We start from the raw sequence: 24,617 nt of genomic DNA, 5'->3' as shown, positions 1-24,617 counted from the left end.
GTGAGAAAATATTGACTCTCTATGTATATATTTGTACAAATAAAAACCTCCTTTCTCAAATGCTAAAAATATATAGTTCGGTCACCAAAATGCATTTTATAATTGTGCTGGTATTTCAGTGGCAAACACATTGAAACTGTGATTGACAAGAGCAGTGATTCTTACCTAGATGTCTTGAGATCCTTTCAAGGGTGCATGCAATGTTAGGTGTGCAAACATGATTTACTAGATAAATATAGAGATTTCAAATAGGAATTCATAGTTTCAAAACCATTCTGTGGGCTTTCTACATTCATTGCAATAGACAAATTGCTCTTCTATTTTTCTGTAGGCAAAAAACTAAGAACTGGAGTTTGGAAGGCATGTCCTGAGACTATCAAAGCATGCCTTGAGTCAAAAAAGGTCGAGAATCACTGCGCTAGAGAAATAGAACAATTGATCAACTGACTTAGGATTTTTCAGTGAGAAAACAAAGAGGAATCATTGCCAATCACCTTGTTATCTGCACTGTCCAAAGGCAAGTGTTTAAACAATGAATACAATTTGTATTTTTATGAAACATTATATGGATTGATTTATTTCATTTTAACTTTTGATGATAAAACTGCATGGGTCTTCTGAGACACTCTGCAGAGTCTGCATAGGAAGAATTATTTTGATTCCAATTGTTTTTGGCCATTGATATACAAAGACTTATGGTATTTGAATCCCAAAATCTGTTTTCTCTTTTAAACTGTAACATCATATAAAGATAGCAGGTGGTAGAAGGAGGTAAGATATCTTTCCCTCCAATTGACAGAAAATGCAAATCATATAGTGAAGGAGTACGCTGAAGCCCTAGAAATAGATACAGGATAAGACAGGGGGTTTCTTGTCACGGAAGAGTAGCACTGAAAGAAATATGTCTACTTTCTTCATATTAAAAGTGCTAGAGAAAACAGATGTTTTTCTTTTTACACGTTTGTTCTTTTCCTGTTGTTAATGCAAAATGCACCTATGAAAATTGTAACAAAAACTGCTGAAAAATGGTATTACTGTTTAATGAAAAGTACCATGATTTTTAAACACGGTACACTAATTGCTCTATCCAAACTCAGGTTAGAGTATGAAACACCATGTTTCAAATCTTTTTACAAGACAAAAATTCAAAATGTTTCATTTATAATCTGTCAAAACATTCTATTTCAATATTCTGATCCATTTTATGTCAAAATAAAATGTTTTATATAAAAATGTAAAAATACTTAATGTTCTTAGCTTTGATATATTTGTGAGACAAGATGCAGCAATCAAAAACACAAAGGGCAGCATATGAGTATAGGAAAGATCAAAAAGGTGTGGAAAACTGAAAAAAAACCTTAAAAAATAGAAAATCTAGAACAAAACAAAAGAAAAAAAAGATTTCCTTCAATGGAATATTTGTTGAAAAAAATTGTTAATGTGAACATGATTTTAAAAAAGACCCTTGCTTTCTACACAATTGCATTTTTCAATGGAAAAAGTTGTATTGACTTTTTTCTTTTTGATTAGGATTGATATAATTAGTGCCCTATCAGGGTAGCGTAATTTAGGAACATGAATTTCTATTGCCATATGGGATGATGGGGCAATATTTACATGCATCTGTCTGATTCACTGATGTGATGTACCCATTTACAGTTGGGTCAACTGTGGCAGTACTTGACAAAATCCCACCCAAAGCTTGGCTCATGCCTCTGGAGCTATAGTATGATGCCTTAACTGCTCTGCCACTATGTTCCAGCAATAGATTTTTTTTTCATAGCCTGATAAAGTAAGCAATTGGACTGAACAGGAAAGCTTAAAATTTAAGCAACAGACAGGCATGGCTATTGGTTAAAAAGAAACAAATCAACACTATGCTTAAAGGACAGGATGTAGAAGGTAAAGCATCTGCTGAGGATTTGATTCTACATGGACCTCTCTGATTACTCCCTTGATAACACGACTCTGGGCAAATATTGGAGATATGGTACTCAAGTGAATGGATTTTTTTTCCAGAGGAGGAACAGAAGAAAGGTCATTGTGCAAGGAGAAGTAGCAATACTTTGGAAATACTGGCTAGAGCAAGGGTTTCTTCAAATGAGGAAAAAAACACATCTTAGTCACTGTTCTGGACCACAGGATTGTCAGTTTAGGTTCTGATTAAACTAAGTTGAAATAATTATTTTAAACAAAAGAATGTACCATATTCTCTCACATACACTCACACTTTTTTCCCAGTGCATGGGGGGCATGGCAAAAAAGAGCAAGATGAAAAGCGCAGCTGTGCCACAAATTTCTGCCTCAATCAATGTAGATCCCGACTCGTAGAGAGCAGAACAACGAGCAGGCTTGGCTCCCTAGCTGCTGCTACTCAGGGCCCTGCCACATGCTCAAATTAAAGTTGGATTGCAACCAGCTATAACGTTGCCACACATTTTCAAGTCCTAACTTTGTAGCTGTTTGGCTACAATTATAGCTAAACATTTTGGACATTTTGATGGTGTGAAAATTACTTTGCATATGTGGCCAGTCTCAAATTACTGTGTGATTAATCAGTTAATTGTGTAATATATATTATGTGTGGCTGGGGGCTCAGTTACTGCCAGGAACTCTTTTTTTCTTTATCTTTCATTTAAAAAACAAGGTATATAGTCTATTCTGGTGCATGTTTTATAGTCTATTTTGGTGCATGTTGTATGTGAGAAAATATGGCATGTTATCTGCTTTGCTGAATAAGAATAGACTTACCATGATCATGAAAGTTAAGCATGTGCTTTACTGAAACAGGGTCTAAAATAATTGGTGCTGCTTTGCCATGGTAATAACCTTAATCTGATGAATTTAACTTCTAAAACAAAGGCTACAATATTGATTGAAATCACAGGCAGTGATGTTGATCACTCCAGGAATTGGTTACTGAGGCTTTGCTTTTCCTCGGGAAAATGATGTGTTCTTACGCTTTGATAGTTATCTCAGTAAAAAATACCAGCAGAACCTGTGCACTGTAGTTTTTACCTCAGTGTAGCTAGACAAGATAAACAGAGGTAAAAAACTCAGAAGCAAGAAGGATTAGGATTGGCCCTATCAACGAACAATTCAGTATAAATTATCCATGCCTTGTCTTCTTTAAGATTTTATATCGTAATGATTATTTGAATGTAAAAGAAAAACAAAATGCATCTATTTTTGCAATGAAGACATAGCCTGAGAAAATTACCATAGGAGCCTTGAACCTGAGCCTTTTCCATGGTAATCTGGCTACAAGCTGGCCTTACCTAGTCAGTATAGCAGCTGTTTTGCATTACTGCATTCTGCTGTTCTTCTGAAGTCCCTTTAGGTGTTTCCTGGGGCAGCTCACAAATGATGGAGTCAACTGAACATATGATTGTCTTCTTTTCCTTATAATATATTGTGCAGGTTTTTTTCCAGTTCTAATTTAACTAGATGGGAAGAAAACAGGACTCTAAATTGTTTCTTGTTCTACAAATGTAGTGTTTTCTTTGTTTTTCTCTTTGAGTTTTCTATTGCCCATCTCCTCTGTATTTCTTTATATATTTCTATGCCAGAAGCAATGCTGCAAGTTTAAGGATGCTTCCCATAACATGTATTGGGAATTACTCACTTGCACTGGGCTTAAGTTGTATTTTGGCATGATTTCTGGCTCTTAACATGCGATTCCCTTACAGAAGTACTTCTTTTCTGAACTCACCGTTTATTTCTGAGTCCCTCTTGGCCTAGCTATACTTTCCTTCCTATTTTGCGACACCTGAATTCCTCTGGCAGTGATTTTGAAGGGGGCATCTTCCTGGTATCTGTGACAGAGTTTGGTGAGGCTTGGTTCCTTGATCTGGCTCAGTAAGATCAGGACCTTCACATCAGGTGGAAGACAGTCACCCCAGTCAGATGCTCTAAGGTATTTAGATGCCTAATCCCCACTGAAGTCAATAAAAGGTATCTAAATACCTTTGAGGATGTGGGCCTAAACCTTCTAGGAACTTATGCTGCTGATTTGTACTAAGGTTTCTACTGCCATTTACTTCATACTGGGTGTCTCTACACATGCATTTTAATACACAGTAGACCATTTTATTGTGCATTAAAGTATCACATAAAAAACCACGACATTATGATAATGCACAGTAAAACAGTCTACATTAAGCATCATTAAAAAACATACACATATGCTACTGTGCATTAGTGCAACCTAATGCACATTAATTTAGTCACTTATATTAGAGCTGAATCATTTATACATAGCTAAATCACTTATATTAGAGAGCACTTACACATGTGTTGGACTTTTGATTAATCGAGTCTGCTGGAGCACATAAATTGATGCACTCTGGCAGCCTCTCACATAAGGTCTATCAGAGGTGCATCATGCCTTCGCAACGAGAAAATGGCAGCAGTGAGCTTTGAACTAAAACACATTTGATGCGCTTTAGTTCAAAGCGCGCCACCGCCTTTTTCTCGGTGCTGAGATACTGCACTGCTGATACACAATGTGCGGGTGCTTTTAATTAGCATGGCTTGCCAATTAAAAGCATCCAGTGCTACAACAGAAACACTTGGAAAAATGCCCGTAGGTATCAAATTGAATGAACATTAGAAAAGGTGCATTAATATGCATGTGTAGACTCGCCTACTGTTTCGTAGTGTCTGAAGTATTGAAAATGTCTGCTGTAATCAAAGCTCTCTGAGCCTGTGATTTACATTGTATTAGAAGGGCAGAACTTTTAATTGCCTGACCTTCTTTAAAAAAAGGAAAAAAATAAAAGGGCATGTCGTCTTATGTTGTGTGCACTGTCCATGGATTCAGGTGTGCACTTCTGGAAAAATAATAACATTACATAGCTAAATTATTTCTTACTGTCTATCTTTTGGTGTCAGAAATCAAATCAATTCCCTGTTTTATTTTGCATTTAAGTTTCTTTTGAGTAAAGTACAAAACATGAATAAAGAAACCAAAACATAGATTTCACTCCAAGAATGGCCACGTAAGATAGCTAACTTGAAGTTAAAAAGTGACATAAAGTCCTTCTGGAGATAAAAGTGGCTTTATGTTTTACCTCAATGTAGTGAGTCAAACTGAACCTCGCTGGGAGTATAGAATTGACCTCAACCAGCTACGCCAATGTGAAAATTTTGGAAAAAATGATCGAAGAGACCCTTCTTGACGGGCTGGCTGATGGCAACATCCTGAGGGATATCCAGCATGGGTTTGTTGTGGGTAGGTCCTGCCTGACCAATCTCATCTCCTTCTATGACCAGGTGACATATCATCTGAACAAGGGAGAAGAGATTGACATCATATATCTGGACTTTTAAAGAGCCTTTGATCTGGTATCCCATGATCTCCTCATGGAAAAACTGGCCAACTGCAGCCTCAGGTATGTCACAATCTGATGGCTGGGGAATTGGCTCTAAGGTCTGACCCAGACAGTGCTAGTCGATGGAAGTGAATCACTGTGGCACTCTGTGACCAGTGGTGTCCCCCAGGGCTCCACCCTTGGACCTGTACTCTTTAACGTCTTTATAAATGATGTGGACACTGGTGTCAGAAGTGGACTGGCCAAGTCCAGTGATGACACCAAACTTTGGAGTAGAGTGTCCACACCCGAGGATAGGCTGGTGATCTAGGCTGGCCTTGATAGGCTTAGAAAGTGGGCAGATAAAAACCTGATAACTTTCAATACAGATAAATGCACAGTTCTCCACCTCAGGGGAAAAAAACCCACATCATGCTTATAAGCTCAGCAGTGCTACGCTCGCTAGCACCATGGGCAAAAGGGACTTGGGGATCATGATTGACCACAAGATGAACACGAGCCACCAGTGCAATGTCACAGCTGTAAAGCAAACAAAACTCTGGCTTGCATCTACAGATGCTTCTCAAGCAAATTTCAGGATGTCATCCTCCTGTTGTACTTGCCTTGGTGGGGCCACAGCTGGAGTACTGCATCCAATTCTGGGCTCCACAATTCAAAAATGATGTGGAAAAGCTTGAGAGATCCCAGAGGACAGCCACACACATGATCAGTGGGCAGGAAAACAGACCTTATGATGAGAGGCTGAGAGCCATTGGACTCTGCAGTCTGGAAAAGCGCAGGCTCAGGGTTGACCTGGTGGCAGCTTATAAATATATAAGTAGTGTACATCAGGATCTGGGGGAATGCCTGTTCACCAGAGTACTCCAAGGGATGACAAGATCCAATGGTCACAGACTCCTCCAAGACCATTTTAGGTTGGACATAAGGAAAAACATCTTTACTGTCCAAGCCATCAAGGCCTGGAATAGACTCCCTCCAGAGGTGCAAGCACCTATTCTGGACTCTTTTAAGAAACATTTGAACACTTATTTTGCTGGGATCCTTTCACCCTAGCTGACTTCCTGCCCCTGGGACAGGGGGCTGGACTCGATGATCTTCTGAGGTCCCTTCTAGCCCTAATGTCTATGAAATCTTGTCAGTGGAATCTTGTCAAAGGAAACAGTGTCTTGTTTCCATTATTATCTGACATCAAGGTAGGCCTCTTGGTGTAGAAACAACTTATTTTTGCAGTGAGGACATAACCCTAATGTATAAATATTACCTCTTCCCTTATAATACAGAACTGAGAACCTGTGCAAGAAACCTGCAAGAAACTGAACTTCCTGACTATAGCAGTTCAAGAAAAACATCTATTTTTGCAAGAGAAAACATATAATTCTGTCTCATAAAATGTATTTCACCTGTCAAAGTGAGAGGAAGGAAATGGCCATTTGGAGACAATGTAAGTGGTTAGACTTGCAAGAGCTAACCAAACAATTCTTATTAACTATGGAATTTAAACACACGGGAGGGTAGAAACACCATGAAAAAAAATGTACAAATCTGATAGCACTGCTGAAGAAGTAGCATAAACACCTAACTTTAAGTTTCCTGTGTCTTTCCTGGACCTCTTTTGTTTCCACAGATCACTATTTCACACCATTCAGAATTTCTCAGAAGTAGTTTTTAAAACAATGTCTATTTTTGCTAAACACTGAGTCAGCAACATTGAGAGCTCTAAGCTCAACATGGTTGCAGCAGCCATAGCTGTTTTATACATCAGGCCAGTCAAATTGCTCAGAGCAAAATCCACAGTCACACAATCTCCATGTCTGTAGGATCCCTGTCTATACAAGAGGCCAGATGCTCGGCAGGTATAAATCTGATGTCAGTGGAGTCAGGCTGATTTACACGAGTTGGTGATCTAGTTCTCAGACTTCTATTGTTGCCAGGCTGGGAATTTCTAAAGAAATGCCCTCGTATTTGTCTGTGAATTAGGTGTCACAGTCAGAGGCATAACAGGGCAGCTCTGTACCTTGGGCAGCACTAGCTGCAGTACTAATGAATCAGCTGTTGCTGAAATAGGGGCTATTTTTGAACCTCCCCCCCCACTACGGTGGCACCCAGGATTGTTGCACTGGTTTCCTTCCCCTCTCCCCCTTTTAAGTTACACTACTGGTGACAGTTACATTTTTCATGTTGTAAACTGAATCACATTAAACTAATGCCAAACTGTACCTACATGTTCTTTGTCCTATTGACACCTGACCCATGTTGATTTAGCTTAGCTTGTCTTATTGATAAGGAGAATTAAGCAAAAGTGCTATAGGTTTCAGTAAAATTAAGTATACCTACAAAGCTTTGAACAATATCCAGTGATGTAGCTTCATCCAGTGATGGAGGTTATAACTTCCAATGATGCAGTTTATGATCTTTGGCTTTCCTATGAGTATTCACAGACGTTAGTCTTTAACTTAAATTGTTTTTTAAATAGTTTTAGCTAAATCATTGTAAAGGAAACCCCAAGTAGATCAGAGTAAAAATTGGAGCAAAAACACATATTTTAGCACAACAGGGACTAATTTCATTTTGTCTTAAACCAGAAATTAATGCTAAACTGAAAAAAATATATACTCAACCTGAAATAATATCCACATAGTAGTTTGTTCCCATTTAACTGCTTGGGTTTTACTTCACTTTTAAAATGATGTTGCTTTCTCATGTGGACAAATCCCAAACTAGTGCAAGTTTGGATACAGACAAGCTTTGTCATTGTGGACCTACAGCTTTTCCACACTGGAGCCTTTGCTGCTCTAGCTGTGGCAGCACAGCTACTCCAGCATGGTAGAGTTGTGTCATAAGCCAAGAGAAAGAGTTTTTTTATGATTGTTACACTACCTCAGCAAACGTTAGCTAAACTGACAAAACCCTCTTCTGCCAACAGACTGTACCCAGACCAGAATTTGCCAGCATACTTATGGCAGCTAGGGAGTGTGGTCTTTTAATACTGATAGCAGACATAGTTCATCCTGGCAACACATTGCAGAGTAGACCTGGCTTTAATGCAGTGCAGGTTTAAGTGACTTGTACCTCCTATAGTCATTTGGGTTTAAAACACTACTAAATACAATGACAGCCTCTTACACTGACTTTGCACTCAGGTCTAAATAATAAGTTCTAACTTTCATATAGTGCTTTCAATCCATAGATGACAAAATTCTGCACAAGGGAGGCAAGTAGCAATACGAGAGGGTCCAGAGAAGGGCCACTTGCATGGTCTAGGGGCAGCGGGCAGACCCTATGAAGAGAAGCTAAAGGGCCTGAACCTACTCAGTCTCCACAAGAGAAGGCTGAGAGGAGATCTGGTAGCCACTTACAAACTCACCAGGAGGGAGGCTCTGTTCCCACCGAGGTTACTAGAAATAATTGCCACAAATAGTGAGAGAGAAGGATCAGGCTGGACGTCAGGAGACATTACCTTACAGTTAGGGCCTCCAGGCTCTGGAATGGGCTCCCAAGCGAGCTGGTACTCTCTCCTACCTTGGGGGTCTTCAAGAGGAGGCTGGACAGATATTTGGCTGGGGTGATATGACCCTGGCACCCATTCCTGCCTGTGGCTGGGGGTCAGAGCTTATGATCTGTTGAGGTCCCTTCCAATGCTAAGAACTATGATACTATGATACTAATATTTCCATGATACAGAAGGAGAAATCAAAGTGCAAAAGAAACAAAGGCCATTCTGTAGGTCAGTGGTAAAGCTAGGCCTGGAATGTAAGACTCCTAAGTAGCAATCCAGAACCCTGTCTGCTGGGATGCACTTCTTGCAAGATGACTACAAATGGAAAACAATGCAGAACCAAACCTAAGTGTTCATTTGTTCTTTGTGCTGAGGCTTCACAGAAATAGACTTCTTCAGAGAAAGCTTCTGAAGTGAATATAACATTTTGGAATGGCACTGAATTAAAGTGACATTGTGAAATTTAATGTTCATGCTGTGCTTTTATAATGCAAAGTTCCATTTCAGAGCTCAGCTTAATTAACATATTGCATAGTTCCATATATGTTTAAAAAGTTTTTGTGTACTGTCTACATCCAAAATCAACAATGGCTTCCGTTCTGTAATTGCTTTGTACGACAAAAGATGTTATTAGATATGTGTGATGCAATCAAAAGGAAGACGTGTACTTTTTTATTTCCTTCAAGATCTCAACTGCCTGTTCCAAAAAGTACGAATTTCTAGTTCAGGATACCTATAGGTAGTTTTGGGAAAGACTTTGAAGAAAGCCTCAACATTCTTGGAAATCTCCCCCACAATCTTGTATTTATGCTGTATAGTATAATTACTATTGTAGTATTTTTATTTTAACCTTCATACATTCCCATGGGGTAATTTCCTACCCCAGACGCATATTTTCTGCAGTAACTTAAAGTTAATTAATTCTAAAAACTTTTCTTTGTAGGACATTGTCACCTGCACCACAGTGCAAAATATCCCCAAAGAACAGCCAGCTTACATGAATAGTTAGCTCTCTGTGCCCAGAAGAGGTCCAGGAAAAACTGCCCAGGGTAACCTGTTACCCCAGGCATGAATGTGGTTTTCCATATGGGGTAACAATTTACCCCAAGCCCATATTAAACGCATTGAAGTAACCTGTTACCCCAATGCAATTTCTGTATAAATGACAGGCATAGACCTGTGGTCACTTTGGACGGATGCATCTGAAAGTTCAGCATTCATTCACACCTGATTCATGTCTTCTTCAGGTATCCATCGTAACTAATGGATGGCGATCCTCCACTCTGCTTGTGCAGAAGATGTGGTAATCCCTTTTGCTAACCACTTGTTTGCAGGCAGCAAGGCCATCAAAACACCCCGGTCCCTTTCCAAAAAAACCCTTTGTCACACCCAAATCCACTTCTGCTCTCTTTTCTCATGGCAAAACTCTGCCTCACCTGCCCCTTTCATAGCATACAAGCTAGTTTGCCCTGTGCTTGTGGGAAGTGAGGTCAAGGAGCAAAGGGACAGCAGAGAAGAAATACAACAACATCATACTAAAATACAGCATACACTATGGAGTTCCCTTCAATGATAAGGGCTTGACACCCCCTATTCCCCTTTTACCTGCTTTTAATAAGCCCCTGCATGTGTGGTTTCCAAACAACATCCATCCACATTTGGCTTGCCTGCAAAGGATGGATGGTGGTCTCTGGCTTTTGTGCCCAGGAGGAGAAGGTGCTGCCTGTGCTGCCATAGGGCAGGATGGAATTGCTTCTGTGACAGCATAGGTGGGCAGGCTTGTCTTTGATTGTTATATGCATTCAGCAGTAATCAATTTTTTTCTGCAGTCCAGAGTGAGAAGACAGTGCATATTAAGTACTGAAGCCTGTCTTGCACAGGTAACCAGAGATGACAGTGACACATCCACTGATCAAATCTTATCCCAAGGCAGTGAGGATGCTGACTTTGTTCCAGACATGAGAGACAGTTCAGAGCAAGAAGACAGTGTGTCTATGGAAGTTTCATCCAGCTCGGATGAGGATTAGCTGGTGCCACAAGCAGAAGTGGTGCCAACACTTCCAGTGGGAAAGGGAAGAGGACCAACCCAGGGCCACCGTGGAAGGCGGAGGAGAGCTACAGCAGGACATGGAGCAGAACCACTCCCACCACCCCCAGAAAACATTGCAGATAATGACACCTTTGAGGAAGGAATGGCAAATTGTGGGGAAAGATTCCACAGCAAATATCATCGGAGAACAGCCAAGGACATAGCTCATGAAAGTGCTGGGCCAACAAGAGAAAGTAATTAAGACACAGTGGTGGAAATGGTCTACCCACTTCTCTCACAACAGATCCTGACTGTTATCATAAGAGAAACTAAAAGAAAAGCAAAAAGAAGATTCAGGAAGTGGACTGATAGCCATCCTGAAAATAGAAGAGAGTGGAAAAAGCTGGATGAAACAGAGTTGAAAGCCTACATTGGCCTGCTGCCACTGAGTGATCTATACCATAGTGGTCACAAGGCACTGGAGGAGTTGTGGGAGCAATGTACCAGGCATCCTTGCTTCCGTGCCACCATGAGTTTAAAACAATTCTGCCAAATCAACAGCTACCTGAGATTTGACAACAAACTGACACATGAGGAAAAGAGAGCTATGGACAAGCTTGCTGTCCTCAGAAATATTTGGACACAATTTGTGGAGCAGCTCAGGAAATGGTATATTCCAGGAATACACCCAACGGTTGATGAGCAGCAAATTGTGTTCAGGGGTTGCTGTCCCTTCAGACAGTATATGCCCAGCAAGCCTGCCAAATATGACTTGAAAATTTGGTGGTGCAGTGATGCACCAATATCATTCCCCCTGTTTGGAGACATCTATCTGGGCAAGGAACCAGCAGCTCCATGCCAAGGTGATCTTGGTACCCAGGTCATTGATGTAAGATAGGAAGGAATATTGCGGGTGACAGTTTCTTCAAAAGTACTGAGCTGCAGAAAGACTGCTACAGCAGGACTTGACCTATGTGGGTACAATTAGGAAAAACAAGGCCAATATCCCAAACAAAATTTAAGCAAATTGAAGAAAGAAAACTTTTTTACTTTTGATGGGGAACTCACCCTAGTTTCCTATGTTCCAAAGAAGTCCAAAGTTGTGCTGTTGCTGTCTTCAGTGGGTGAAGAACAAAAAAAGCTGGACATCATCCATGACTACAATAAAAACAAGGGTGGGGAGGATAACCTTGACCACTTAGTCCGTATGACCAGCTGCAGATGTAAAATCAACAGGTGGCCAATGACACTAGTTTTCAATATGCTGGATGTGGCTGCCATTGCCAGCCTCATCATTTCGCTAGGCCACAATGAAAACTGGAAGCATATTAAGAATATGGCACTTTTTTTTTTTTTGCAGGAGCTTGGAGAACAGTTGATCAAAGAACGAATAAAATGAAGATTGATGGATACATGTAATCTGTCTAAGTCTGTCAAGTCCGATATGACTGCCCTAAATTACAAATTGCCACAACGTACCCCAATAGAACCTTCTGCAAGCATGAGTGGACATTGTGTTTCTTGTCCAAGGACAGATGACCACAAAACCTGTGATATACTGTGGTGCACACAATGCAAAGAGTGTAAGCGATTTGCTTGTGTGCACCACAGTATATCACTGCTGCTTTGTGAGGAATGCAATATTTAGTTAAAACAGTTAGGAAATGTTTTTGGAAGTAATTGTTAGTTTGAAAACAGTGTGAACTGCAGACTTAGCAAATTGTTCATTCATGTTTTGAAAATAAAAAATGTTTACATTTTGTCCATAGTTCTAGTTAAATAATATTTTGGGTTCAAATCATCATAAATACTCTTTCAAATAATCTGTATGTTTAATAAATAGTTTTTGTACATTTATACTGTTGTTACTGGTTCCATTTTGTTCACACAGGTAGGGTAGCAAGTTACCAAATGAGAACAACTATGTCGAATTGTGGAGTAACAAGTTACCCCATGAGAACAACACTTAGGGTTTCATGAGAATGGATGAGGGTTAAAATCATTTTAATTTTTCATTTCCCTCTGTTTTGTAAAACTCTTAAGTATTTCCTGTCATGTTCTTGAGAAAGCCACTCAGAAATACACACACACATTTACAAGTTTGTCTTGATGATACAAAACTCATAAATAACATTATTTTTTTCTTTTTCTTTTCTTTGAAGACAGGCTGTGACAGTACTGAACTGTGGTTCATTTAAAGACACAATGGAGTTCATGGAATTGTGCTGAGGTAATTGAGAACAAAATGCATAATGAATCCTAGCTCCACATGCAAAGGCTATTATAGGATCAAAACTAAGATCTTCAGCATCAGAGATGAAGGCTTCTAGATCCTGAGCTGAAGGACATCCATGCTTTCAGTGCAAAAAGGCCCAGGTCTGCTCTTTGCTGTGAGTGGTAACTATGAGCATGTCCATAATATATTTAAGTGCTAGGAAGCACTGCTGTAAAATATACCTTACCCTCTCGCTCCTGCTTCACATGCTGCCAGCTGAAAAACTGTCATGTAGTCAATGTTTAGTGAGCACAACACAGGACACATCCAACACTACTGTCAGGCTCTCAGGTTTAGTTGTACTATGAGACCAGCTCTGGCTGCACCCTGTGGTGCTCTACCAGCAGCTATGTAACATTTTTCTTTCAATATGTGACATGCATAGAGTAGAAACAAGTGGAAAGGGCATTTTTCCATAGTAGTGTGACCTGTCTGATGCTGGGTTGGCAGCCTTATGAACCAGAACCTTGGGCACCTCTTGAACTCCTGTGGACCTTGTTGAGTGAATGTGTAAACATTAGGGGCTACAGACTATACAGGCAGGATAGAACAGGGAGGAAAGGTGGGGGTGTGGTGCTCTACATCAAAGAGCAATACACGTTCTCAACTAACAGTTTGGGGGCAGAGGAGGGGCAAGCTGAAGTGCTCTGGGTCAGAATACAGGGGGGTCATGGGGAAAGGGACTTAACAGTCAGGGTCTACTACAGACCACCCAACCAAGGGGAGGAGCTGGACTGTGAATTCTCGAGTCAGCTTGCAGAGGCACTTAAGGCAAGGGATATACTCGTCATGGGTAATCTAAATTACCCAGACATCTGCTGGGAGAAGCAGTCAGCCAGGTTGGACCGCTCATGAAAGTTCCTTGCTGAGATACACAGCACCTCCACTTCACCCAGGAGGTGCACAGTGCCTCCAGGGGGAATGCCCTCCTGGACCTGGTCCTGGCCACAGGTGATGATCTGGTAAAGGGACTCCAGGTTCTTGACCACCGGAGTGACAGTGATCATTGCCTACCGGAATTCACCATCCAGCACAGGGTGTCAAGGGCCTGCAGCAAGGCAGTAGCCCTTGACTTCAAGAGGGACAACTTCAACAAGTTGAGGAGATTGGTAGGAGAGCCACTGGGATCCTGGAGGGTAGTGGAACTGTGTTTCCAAGATGAGTGGCTGTTCCTTAAGGAGACAATCCTCCAAGCGTAAGGGGTGACAGTCCCAACAAGAATCAAAGGGGGCAAGAGTGCTCAAAAGCCCCCCTGGCTCACCAAATGCATTCAGGAATGCCTGAAAGCCAAAGAAGAGGCATACATCCAGTGGAAGGGAGGGGCTATCACCAAAGAGGAGTATACCTCCATCGCTTGGGTTTGTAGCGGGGCTGTTAGGAAAGCTAAGGCAGATACAGAACTAGAGCTAGCATCAAGAATCAAGGACAACAAACAGTCCTTTTTTAAATACATAGGGAGTATGAAGAAAGCACCAGGTAATGTGGGGCCCCTGTGGGATATGCTTGGCAATCTGGTGGTTGCACCAGAGGAAAAGGCAGACTTTTTTAACAATTTCTTTGCCTCCATTTTTTTGTGCAGGGACTGGGACTCCCCCACTGAGATTCAGGACAGACTCAGGAGAGAGTCCGCCAGGCCTAGGGTCAGGGAGGACTGAGTTAGGGAACTTCTGGAGGGGCTGGATGTGTTCAAATCAGCAAGTCCAGGTGCTCTCCACCCCAGGGTTCTGAGGGAATTGGCAGGGGTTATTGAGGGGCCCTGGCATGGCTTTACAAGCACTTGTGCTGTTCTGGCCAGGTGCCAGATGACTGGAAGAACGCCAATGTTGTCCCCATTTTCAAAAAAAGGAGGAGGGAGGACCCAGGCAACTACAGGCTCATTAGTCTTACTTCAGTCCTGGGAAAGCTCTTTGAGAAGATTATCCAGGAGCAAATCTGGGAAGGATCAGCAGGGGGGATGATGCTCAGGGGCAACCAGCATAGATTCCTTAGGGGCAGGTCCTGTCAGACCAACCTGATTGCCTTCTATGATCAGGTGACAAAATCTTTGGACACAGGTGTCGTGGTGGATGTAGTCTTTCTGGACTTCAGGAAGGCCTTTGACACTGTCTCCCACCCCATTCTCATTAAAAAGCTAGGCGACTGTGGCATTGATGCCTACACAGTCAGATGGGTTACAAATTGGCTGAGGGGCCTCACCCAGAGAGTGGTGGTGGACGGGTCATATTCAAACTAGAGGGATGTGGGCAGTGGAGTCCCCCAGGGCTCAGTCCTCAGGCTCACACTGTTCAATCTCTTTATTAGTGACTTGGACAAGGGAGTGAAAAGCACCCTGTTCAAATTCTCTGATGACATCAAGATTTGGGGTGAGGTGGGCAGGCTGGAAGGGAGGGACAGGATACAGCTGGACCTGGACATGTTACAGGTGTGGATGAATAAGAATAGGATGGGATTCAATACTGACAAGTGCAGGGTACTGCACTTAGGCAGTAAGAACCAGCAGCATACCTATAGGCTGGGGAACTCTCTTCTCGAAAGCGCAGTAGCAGAAAGAGATCTTGGAGTCATTATTGATTCCAAAATGAACATGAGCCACCAATGTGAGGATGTGGTCAGTAAGGCCAACTGCACCCAGTTATGCATCCACAGATGCATCACAAGCAGGGCCAGAGAGGTGATCCTCCCCCTCTATCTGACACTGGTCAGGCCACAGTTGGAATACTGCATCTGGGTCTGGGCGCCGCACTTTAGGAGAGATGTGACCAGCATGGAGAGGGTCCAGAGGAGGGCCACTCGCATGACCCAGGAACAGCAGAGAAGACCCTATGAGGAGAGGCTACGGGACCCAGACTTCACAAGAGAAGGCTGAGAGGGGACCTGGTGGCCATCTATAAACTTACCGGGCGGACCAGCAGGGAATGGGAGAGAGTCTGTTCCCCTGAGCACCTCCCGGAATAACAAGGAATAACGGCCATAAGTTGTTTGAGAGTAGGTTCAGGCTGGACATTAGAAGGCATTATGTCACAGTCAGGGCAGCTAGGATCTGGAACCAACTTCCAAGGGAAGTGATGCTGGCTCCTATCTTGGGGGTCTTTAAGAGGAGGCTTGACAGTTACCTAGCTGGGGTCATATGAGCCCAGTATTCTCCCCAGCCCAGGGCAGGGGGTTGGACTTGAAGATATACTTAGGTCCCTTGTGACCCTACATCTATGAATCTATGAATCTATGATGGGCAGCCCTTCTCCTTAATTGAGTGGCCAAGATTCAGGTGGTTCATGGCCCTCATGGCCCCATGCTACCAAGTGTCTGCATGCATCACCTTCAGCAGGATGGTGGTGCCCCCCCTGTATGAGGCATTCAGGGGGATACTTGAGGGAGGAGCTTTGCAAGGCAGGACCATAGGTGGCCTTATACTTCAACTCAGACATCTGAAGCAGCTGGGGTGGAGAACATGCATACCTCTCCCTCACAGAGCACTGTTGCGACCAGTCAGGCCATTGGTGGGCTCTCCTTCAAGCTGAGGTGATGGATGGGTCCCACACGGCAACTGAGATCATGGGGGCCATGTACCGCTTGGTCCAGGGGTGGCTCATTGGGCAGGGCAAGCTCACCTGCACGATCATGGTCACCGACAGTGGAGCCAATATGGTAAAGGTGGTCCTGATGCCAACTTTGTTGGCATCTGCTGTGTGGCACATAAGTTCCACCTCATTGTCAGGGATGCCTTGGAGGGGGACAAGGCTGCTGGTGAGGGCACCAGTACCACCAGTAAGTTCATTTCAAAATTCAGGAAGGTGGTAGGCTACTTCCTCCAGAGCATCAAGGGGGACAAACAAGCAAAGCTGAACATCCTGCAGCACGAAATCATGCAGGATATGGAGACTCGGTGGCACTTCACATACCGGATGTTCGAGAGGCTGGTGGAGCAACAGAGGGCCATCCATTAGATAGCCTTGCTTGGGGAGATTGGGATCAGCAGCCCCCTTAACAGAGCTGAATGGGATACCACCTCCTAGATCTTGGTGGTCCTCAAGCTCTTCCTCAAGGCCACTGAGACCCTCAATGCTGGCAATGCCCTCCTTAGCCAGGTGATCCCCATAGTGAGGTAACTTCAGAGCCAAATGAAGAGCTTCCAGGGGATCAGTGTTCCTGGCTGGGGCAAGCTGTTGTCACCAGATGTTGAAGCACTGGTGAGGCAGCTGAAGGAGGGCATCAGGAAATGGCTTGATCCCTTGCACTCCAGAATGGTTCACATGCTGGCCACCATGTGTGACCCAAGGATGAAGGGCAGAGTATGTAGCAGCCAAAGCCTGAATCAGTGGATGGAGGTGCTGCTGAAGAGAGTCAGGGAGGCGGAATGGTGGAGGTGGGGGGACATGGAAGAGGAGGATCCACTGTCCCATGCTATCAAGGGATGCTAACAAATCTACCAGCCAGTCTCCTCCTCCACCACAGGTGCTGCCAATGTGGGTCAAGGGCATGGCTTCCATAGTGGGGTCCAGAGGCACCAGACTGCACCATCAGGCAGGTAGCACTCAGGCCTTGGTGGCTGCCTATCTTTCTGAGGATGTGCAGCCACTACTGTGTGACCCCTTGGCCTACTGGGCAGGCTGCAGCCAGATGTCGCTAGATTTGGCCACGGTTGTCTGGGAACTCCTATCCTGTCCACTAACCAGTGTTCCAAGTGAGAGGGTGTTCAGCATTGCTGGGGATGTAGTGACACCCCACCACATCTGCTTGGATCTTGGTTTAGTGGAGCAGTTGGTGTTCCTCAAGGTGAAACTCCCACTGCTGGGGTTCCCCAAGTTCCAGGTGCAGGCAGAGTGAATGCTGCCCTCCTCACCCTGTCTGCATCTATTTCCTTTTTTCATTTTTGAAAAGCCAGTTAATGCCCTGCTCTCAGAGCTGAAGGGGGCACTCACTGCATCACCAGCCAGAAGGGGAAGAACATGTCCCTGCTGAGCTTCCATGCCAGGATGAAATTGGAGGTATGAGTTGGGGCTATGGGGAAAGAGGAGGCCCAGGTCCTGGGCATGACCACTAAAACAGCACTCTGCCAGGGTCGGTGGGGGGCCTGGTGGGACTCCTGGCAGGGTGGCAGCCCCAGGAAATGCCAGGACTGAGGATCCTCCTGGTAAAAGGTGGGTATGAGGTACCATAACCTCCAGCTACCACACGCACGCACACAGTCCTGGTTGGGGAAAGCCAAACCCATCACGTCTTTGACAGGCCTGAGGCTTGCTGGTTGCAGTGAATCCTTAAAGATTGTCTACTTAAGAAATGGCCACTCATCTTGGACACCCAGTTATGAACTCAACTTAGCTGCCTGGGATGCCAGCTTTCAGGTTGAAAAACCCTTTGTCAGGCAGAGGAAGCACCTGCAGTTGGTCTGTTTGTGTGCTGTTCCTGGATGAAAGGAATAATAAAGAAGCCAGAGGCTGGCATGCAATGTAGGCAAGAAAGGCAGTCAGTGAAAATGGAAATGGAAGCATCAGGGGGTGAGGGACAAGTTGGGGGAGGGGTGGGGGATGTGGCAGCACAGGTAAAAATGGAGAGGTACCTGGGAAGTCAGATGTCCGGCAGGTTGTAGTGTGTCATAAATCCAATGTTTATATTGAGTCCATGAGTTTCTGTACCACTTGGCTTTCTTCATCAGGAAAGAAAGGCTCTGTGACAGTTTGGCCGGCTGAGATGCTATTCATGCTACTGTGCTGCTCGCTAAGTTACTTTATTACCTGTTGTCATTTAAAGTGGTAGACAGGAATGAGGCTGTAGGGGAGGAAGAGACCTCATTGGGGCACACTACCAAGTCATGTAGAGGTCTCAGTGCCAGTGAGGGCACGCCTTAACACATACACAGTGTCAACCATGTCACAAGTTTTGCTTGTCAGCAGCCTGAGGTGCAGTTTCCCACAATCCCCTGTACCTATCTCCTTGAAAACTGGCAGGCTTCATGGCCTCAGCAGGGATAGCATGCCCGCAGTTTTCACCCTGTTGTGCCTTAACACACACGTAACACGAGTTTTGCTTGTCAGCAGCTTGAGGTGCAGTTTCCCAGAAACCCCTCCACCTATCTCCTTGAAACTTGGTAGGCTTTGTGGCCTCAGCAGGGGTTATCATCCCTGCAGTTTTCACCCTCCTGCACCTTCACACTTACAAGTGACATGAGTTTTGCTTTCAAGACTTTGGAGTGCTGTTTCCCAGAAACCAATGCACCTATTTCCTTGAAACTCAGCAGAATTCATGGCCTCAGAAGGGGCTACCATCTCTGCAGGTTTCATCCAAATAAGAAAGGACAAAGTTATAGGCAGTTTTATGCTTCCCCATTATAGCCTATGGGCAAAACGTCAAACCAGTGTCAAAACAGTGAAACAATTTTGACTAAACAAAATGGAACAGCTGTTTCAAAATGAAGCAAAACTCAAACCAAAACTCTGTTCTGTCAGAACATTGAAATGGAAGTCAAAACAGAACAGTGCTGTTTCGCACAGCCTTACCAGGGATCACCATTGCCACAGCCACCCCTGTTTGGGAAGCTAGTACTGAGCTCATGCCACTGGCACAAGTGCAGCAGCCTCTTTGTGAAGAGGTAAGCATTTGCTTCCCCACATCACATCTTTCCCAGAGTGCCAAAATTTCAAGTGAGGCCTCTGCTGATATTACGTTTTGCATTTTGATTCTTAAAATACAGCTGTTGTACTCTGCCTGATAGGCAAGGGGTTTTGCAGGTCTTTAGCAGGCCCTGGCCCTGGAAAAGTTTATACAAGTACTGAAACACTGGCATGTTAGAGGAGTTCCAGAGAACCTAATGAGTCAGATCTGCAGCTGGTATTAATTCTCACGGCTCCACTTCCACATGTTTAAATGAGCAGGGGGTTAATATGTGTGACACTGCAGCATTTTAATTACAGTGGCTACACGGGACAGTGAGTGAGCTTGGAATGTGTCTGCCCCCAGCACCTGGCACAGCTTTCTCTGCTCCACCCACCTCCATCCTGGGCAAGTGCCCAGCCTCCCTGCTGGATGCTGCCCATGAGAGAGGTGGCACGAGGTCTGGGGGCTCTGTTTAGCCTGGCCCCAGCAGTCAGAGGCTCGGTCTTGGACAAGGGGAGCCAAACAGAGAGCTGAGCCCCTGTCTGCATTGTGCCCAGCTTGCCGGGGCTGAGCTCAGCAGATCCCCCAGGACCTCATGCTGCCTCTTCCATGGGCAGCATCCAGCAGGGAGGCTGGATACTTGCCCGGGACAGAGGTATTTGGAGCAGGGAAAGCCATGCTGGGTGCTGGAAGCAGACACAGTCCCAGCCTGCCTGCTGTCCCGAGTGGAAGCCCCAGCATGGGCTTTTAAGGGCACCTGAATCCTGGGTGGAAAGCAAGGCATCCCATCCCAATGACAGGGCTGCATTGCCGGGCCAGCGAACTTGGCCTCAGGGAGAGGCATGGGGGAGCTGCTATCAAAGGCCCTGCTTGCGCTGTGCTGCCAACTTCCCCTGCAGGAAGTTGTGGGGGGACTTTTCCCTTGTGCTTTGACAGAATCCCTCGTGCCTCCTACCCCCTCTTCCAACTAGTCCCCAAGTCAGTTGGCATACCAACAGGGACTGCTGCTCCTGGAACCACTGCTTCACCTCCAGCGTCTTCGCCTTGCACCTCCCACCACATCTTTTCTTGGTAGCACCTGGTGGTAGTGTGGGGCCCCACAGGCTTGGCTCTGGCCCGCTCACTCACATAGACAGCGTTAAGGTGCCTTAACCTGTGGGTTATTAATTGTGTCTAAATTTGATACTTGCTTTATGCAAGTATTAAATTTAGGCAGTTAACCTAAAATCTCTGTTTTTAAGGCGCATGAAGACCTGTACACATGTAGTCCTGCACATAGTGATCAGAAGAAAATGAAATAAAATCTTTTTTGGTCTGAATGATGCAACTGTCTACCTCTTATTTATTATCATCTTTCACAGTTTACTTGTAAGACTGACTGCTTTACGTTGTCCAAAAATTGCTTCCTCTTTATTTTCTTTGAGACAAACTCATGGCAGATGGGCCAAATGTGGCATTTTTGTCTCATATATCACTTAAAATTATTCTAGCACAGGTTTAGGGAAAACACAAAATGAAATGTGCTGTGAGATGATGAAATTCCAGGTGCAGAAGCCTATGAGTCTGATGGAACTAAATTGTTGTGCACTAGTCATGTTTCTTCAGCAGTTAATTCAGTGCGGCTGTATTTCTTGGGCAATATGTGGGTAAATCATGGGAACAGCTGGAGCACAAAAATGCAGCTGAAGGTGGTAAGAAATGCCAGGAAAGGTAATACTTAAAAGAATTAACCAAAAACAACCATGACATGAGAGCCACATACAGGCATTATGTTTCTACCGGGAGAATCACTGCTCCCCTGAAACAGAGCTTCTCTTGCTAGTATGAAAGTCTGTACACTTGCCACCTGTGTGATCAAAGGTGGAACTGAGCACCCCTGCAGACTGGGATGGTCTCCATGTGGAACGATTTCTCTCCTCCCTGTTCTTTGGAGAAATCCAGCTGCAGCTTCTCCTGAGCCCTTCCTAGACCCAGCTCACTGGGAAAGGCACAGGGATCAGGGGAGAGAGGGCATCTGCAGGCCAGAGTACTTGTATCTTCCATCCCTTGGGAAGATATTAGGAAGAAATAAATACCTGTCCATGGCCAAAGAAAAGAAATGTGAAAAAGGAGGAGAGACTTATTGGTAAGTATTAAAGAGAATAATACAATAATACAGATAGGCAAAATGGGAAAAAAATGGTTATCCCAAGTCTAATGCCTATTTGTTATGTCTACTAAATAGAACTGCTCTCAAGTATACCTGTATAACCCCGCTGAAAGCACTGATACATTGGGACCAGGTGAACATATGTATTTTGAGGAGGAAAGTGTTACTGTGACTTCTGGACCTTAAGTAGTGATCATAATCCAGGTAACTGAAAAAAATATAGTGTTCTGTCACGCTATTTACTGTCCATAGCTTCAGACAATACTTCTCACCCTTGTTTTCAAAGTCCACTACTTTTGGTGACTGTGCTCATCACATGAGATCTCTTAGGGTATATGCAGACAAAACTGGGGCCCTAAATTGAAGCAGTGGGTTTTAAAAAACACTGCTTCCATTTAGGGCTGATTAAACCCCCATGTTGTGCATACACCCTGTTGACTTACCTGCCTCTCCGGTAGGGAGGGGAGGGTGGAGCAGTCCCTGGGCTGCGGACGCGTGGGAGGGAGGGAAGCTGATGCTTCCCCCCACGTGGCACCCACCCACAGGCATCTGACTCAGGCAGTCCCAGGAGGCACCACAGCTACAGAGGGAAGCACCAGGCCCCCGCGTACCTCAGGCAGGCAGGCTCCAAGGGGAAAACAAAGATCAGGCTTGCTGCTTTTCTTCGGTGGAGCCTGCCTTCCTGGGCTGCTGCCAGGCTGCCTGCAGGCCTTCCTGCAGAGCTGTTGAGCTGCACGGAGCCCAGTGCTTCACTCGGCAGCTGTAGGAGCAGTAAACTAAAACTCCTTCAAAGAGTTTTATTTTGCCGCACCCTAAGTCATTTAAGGTGCATTACACCACTGAATTTCCTACAGTGGTTGGAATTAATGCGCAATATGCTGCCAAGGCGTGCAAACACCGACACCATTAAAGTGGTGCAAAAGCATTTAGCCCACTTTAAAGTGTTGGACACACATGCCTCTTGTTTCATCTACACACAGCCTTAGGCTATATAACAGCTGTGGTCCACAAGGTAGCTTTCAGTGCTTATCTTCCTATAGTTTCTCATTTTGTGTGTACTCTTACTTCGAGACATTTAACAGTCCTATTTTTCTGTGTCCGGTTTAGTTAGCAGTACATATATGTCCCTTAGCTGGATATGATCCTGTTACTGTAGGAAGTTTCTCTGTTTCACCAATAATTCCACAGGCAATCAACAGGATATGGACCATGGTCATGCGACACAATGGCTGACTGCCTTCACTCTGTGGTCCCCTGATGTTTGGTACACAGATCTCTAGAACAGTCATGTGTTGTTTACATCTTTTTTAATATGAACAACTAAGGACATGCATATTGTCTGTTCACACTCTACAATACACAGGAGGAATAATTATGACTCAGTAATCTTAAGGCCAGTTCTGCTGCTCTTTCATTTATGTTACTTACACTGGAGTCAATGGCAGTTTTATGTCCATGATGATTCAAAGGCAGCACAAATCTGATAGGCACTTTGGAAATAATTTTGAAAATAGATAAATCACTAGACTGCAAAATTTAGACTGGAATATTTCAATAAGACAAGAAGGTGAAAAGGGAGAAGGGAAAAGGACTTTTCTCAGAGGCACCTCATTTCCTTCAAGGCCTTTTTTGCTAGTCGCTCAATATAGAGACTAAGAAGACATATAACAGTATAACACGATGAAAACATAACCGCCCACTTAGCAGTAATTGTTTCATTCTCTTGCAAATACGTCTTCGATTGATGATATAGGCCAAAGTTCACTTGTACTGAACTATGCTAAAGCCAGGCTAAACTAATGCTTTTATATTTTAAAGAGCAGAGTGTTCCTTAGAACTCTTGCTGAGATAAATTATGTATATAAATTACCTACAAATCAAGAAAGGAATCCCATTCCTTCTAGTACTGAAAAAAAAATATGTCAGCTAATATATTATTCATGGAATAGTATCAGAGTCCAGACAATGCACTGATGGTGTGGGGCTAACTGAATTAATGGAGCAAATTATACTTTCACTGACTTCAGTATGACTTCCAATGCATTGTCAGGTAAGCCTTATTTCTGCTGATGTAAGAGATAATTTCAGACATACTCTGTCAAGTGGACTTAAATGTTTTCAAGGTGCTGTCATTGAACAGGTGCTGATTTTTTTATGACTTGAGATTGAAAAAGAAGGGCAAAGATGCAGAGGTTGTGAGTGTTATTCATTTTTTAATTAAAAATTATACCTTAATGTTAGTTTAATCATTCTGTGATCTTTGCATGTGATTTGTCTGGTCCTACCTTGAAAATTCAGTTGTTGAGACTACCACAGTGTTTGTAGCAGCAGAAAGATAGGATCTATGGGACACACCCTGCTTGCTTAGGTTGAATTTGTGGTTTGTACTCTTTAATTTTGAAGTGTACAGAATAAGACTGAAAAACAAAATGAGGTATGAAAATAAGACTAAGTTTCAAGTTGCGTAAGGTCTCAGGAGCTTCAGAATCATTCTGTGATATGGAAATGCTTATAGCCTGATATAGAAAAAAAAGCCTAATGTGCTAAAACACCAAACTTTTAAGTTTCTGATCCTATATGTGCCTGCACTAGCACCCAACCTCCTTATTCAGCATATGGGAAAAGTTAATTGCCTTATAATAGTGATCTAAAAGACCCACAAGCTGAGTGAGGATTGCCTAGTGTTAGGAAATAGCAAGCCTAAAGGCTTCTTCTGCTGTTTAACATCATCTTCAGGGCTGCTG

The 24,617-nt window shown here is 43.7% G+C and overlaps 1 protein-coding gene and 1 long non-coding RNA gene across 6 annotated transcripts in view; one reads left to right on the top strand and one right to left on the bottom strand.

The window, feature by feature from the left end:
- The window catches only part of LOC149874594 (P2Y purinoceptor 8-like), a 52,324-nt gene that overhangs the window by 7,226 nt on the left and 20,481 nt on the right, over positions 1–24,617 (bottom strand). Inside the window, exon 1 of one of the 5 annotated variants that reach the window (XM_090064348.1) lies at positions 11,927–12,645. The exons of the other annotated variants lie outside the window; for them this stretch is intronic. The gene's annotated coding sequence lies outside the window, so the exon portion shown is untranslated. Of the gene's footprint in view, positions 1–11,926; positions 12,646–24,617 lie in introns of those variants that run through there. 5 annotated transcript variants of the gene reach the window in all.
- Positions 5,273–11,931, top strand: LOC149874595 (uncharacterized). Its single transcript, XR_016444406.1, has 4 exons — positions 5,273–5,393; positions 6,614–6,774; positions 10,077–10,132; positions 10,659–11,931. It is a non-coding gene; the product is annotated as an uncharacterized LOC149874595 (long non-coding RNA).

The sequence above is a fragment of the Crocodylus siamensis genome, chromosome 1, assembly GCF_052110815.1.
Source record: "Crocodylus siamensis isolate JL-2025a chromosome 1, ASM5211081v1, whole genome shotgun sequence".
NCBI lineage: Eukaryota > Metazoa > Chordata > Crocodylia > Crocodylidae > Crocodylus > Crocodylus siamensis.
Note: the sequence above shows the minus strand (reverse complement) of the source record. Positions and strands in the feature narration are given on the sequence as shown.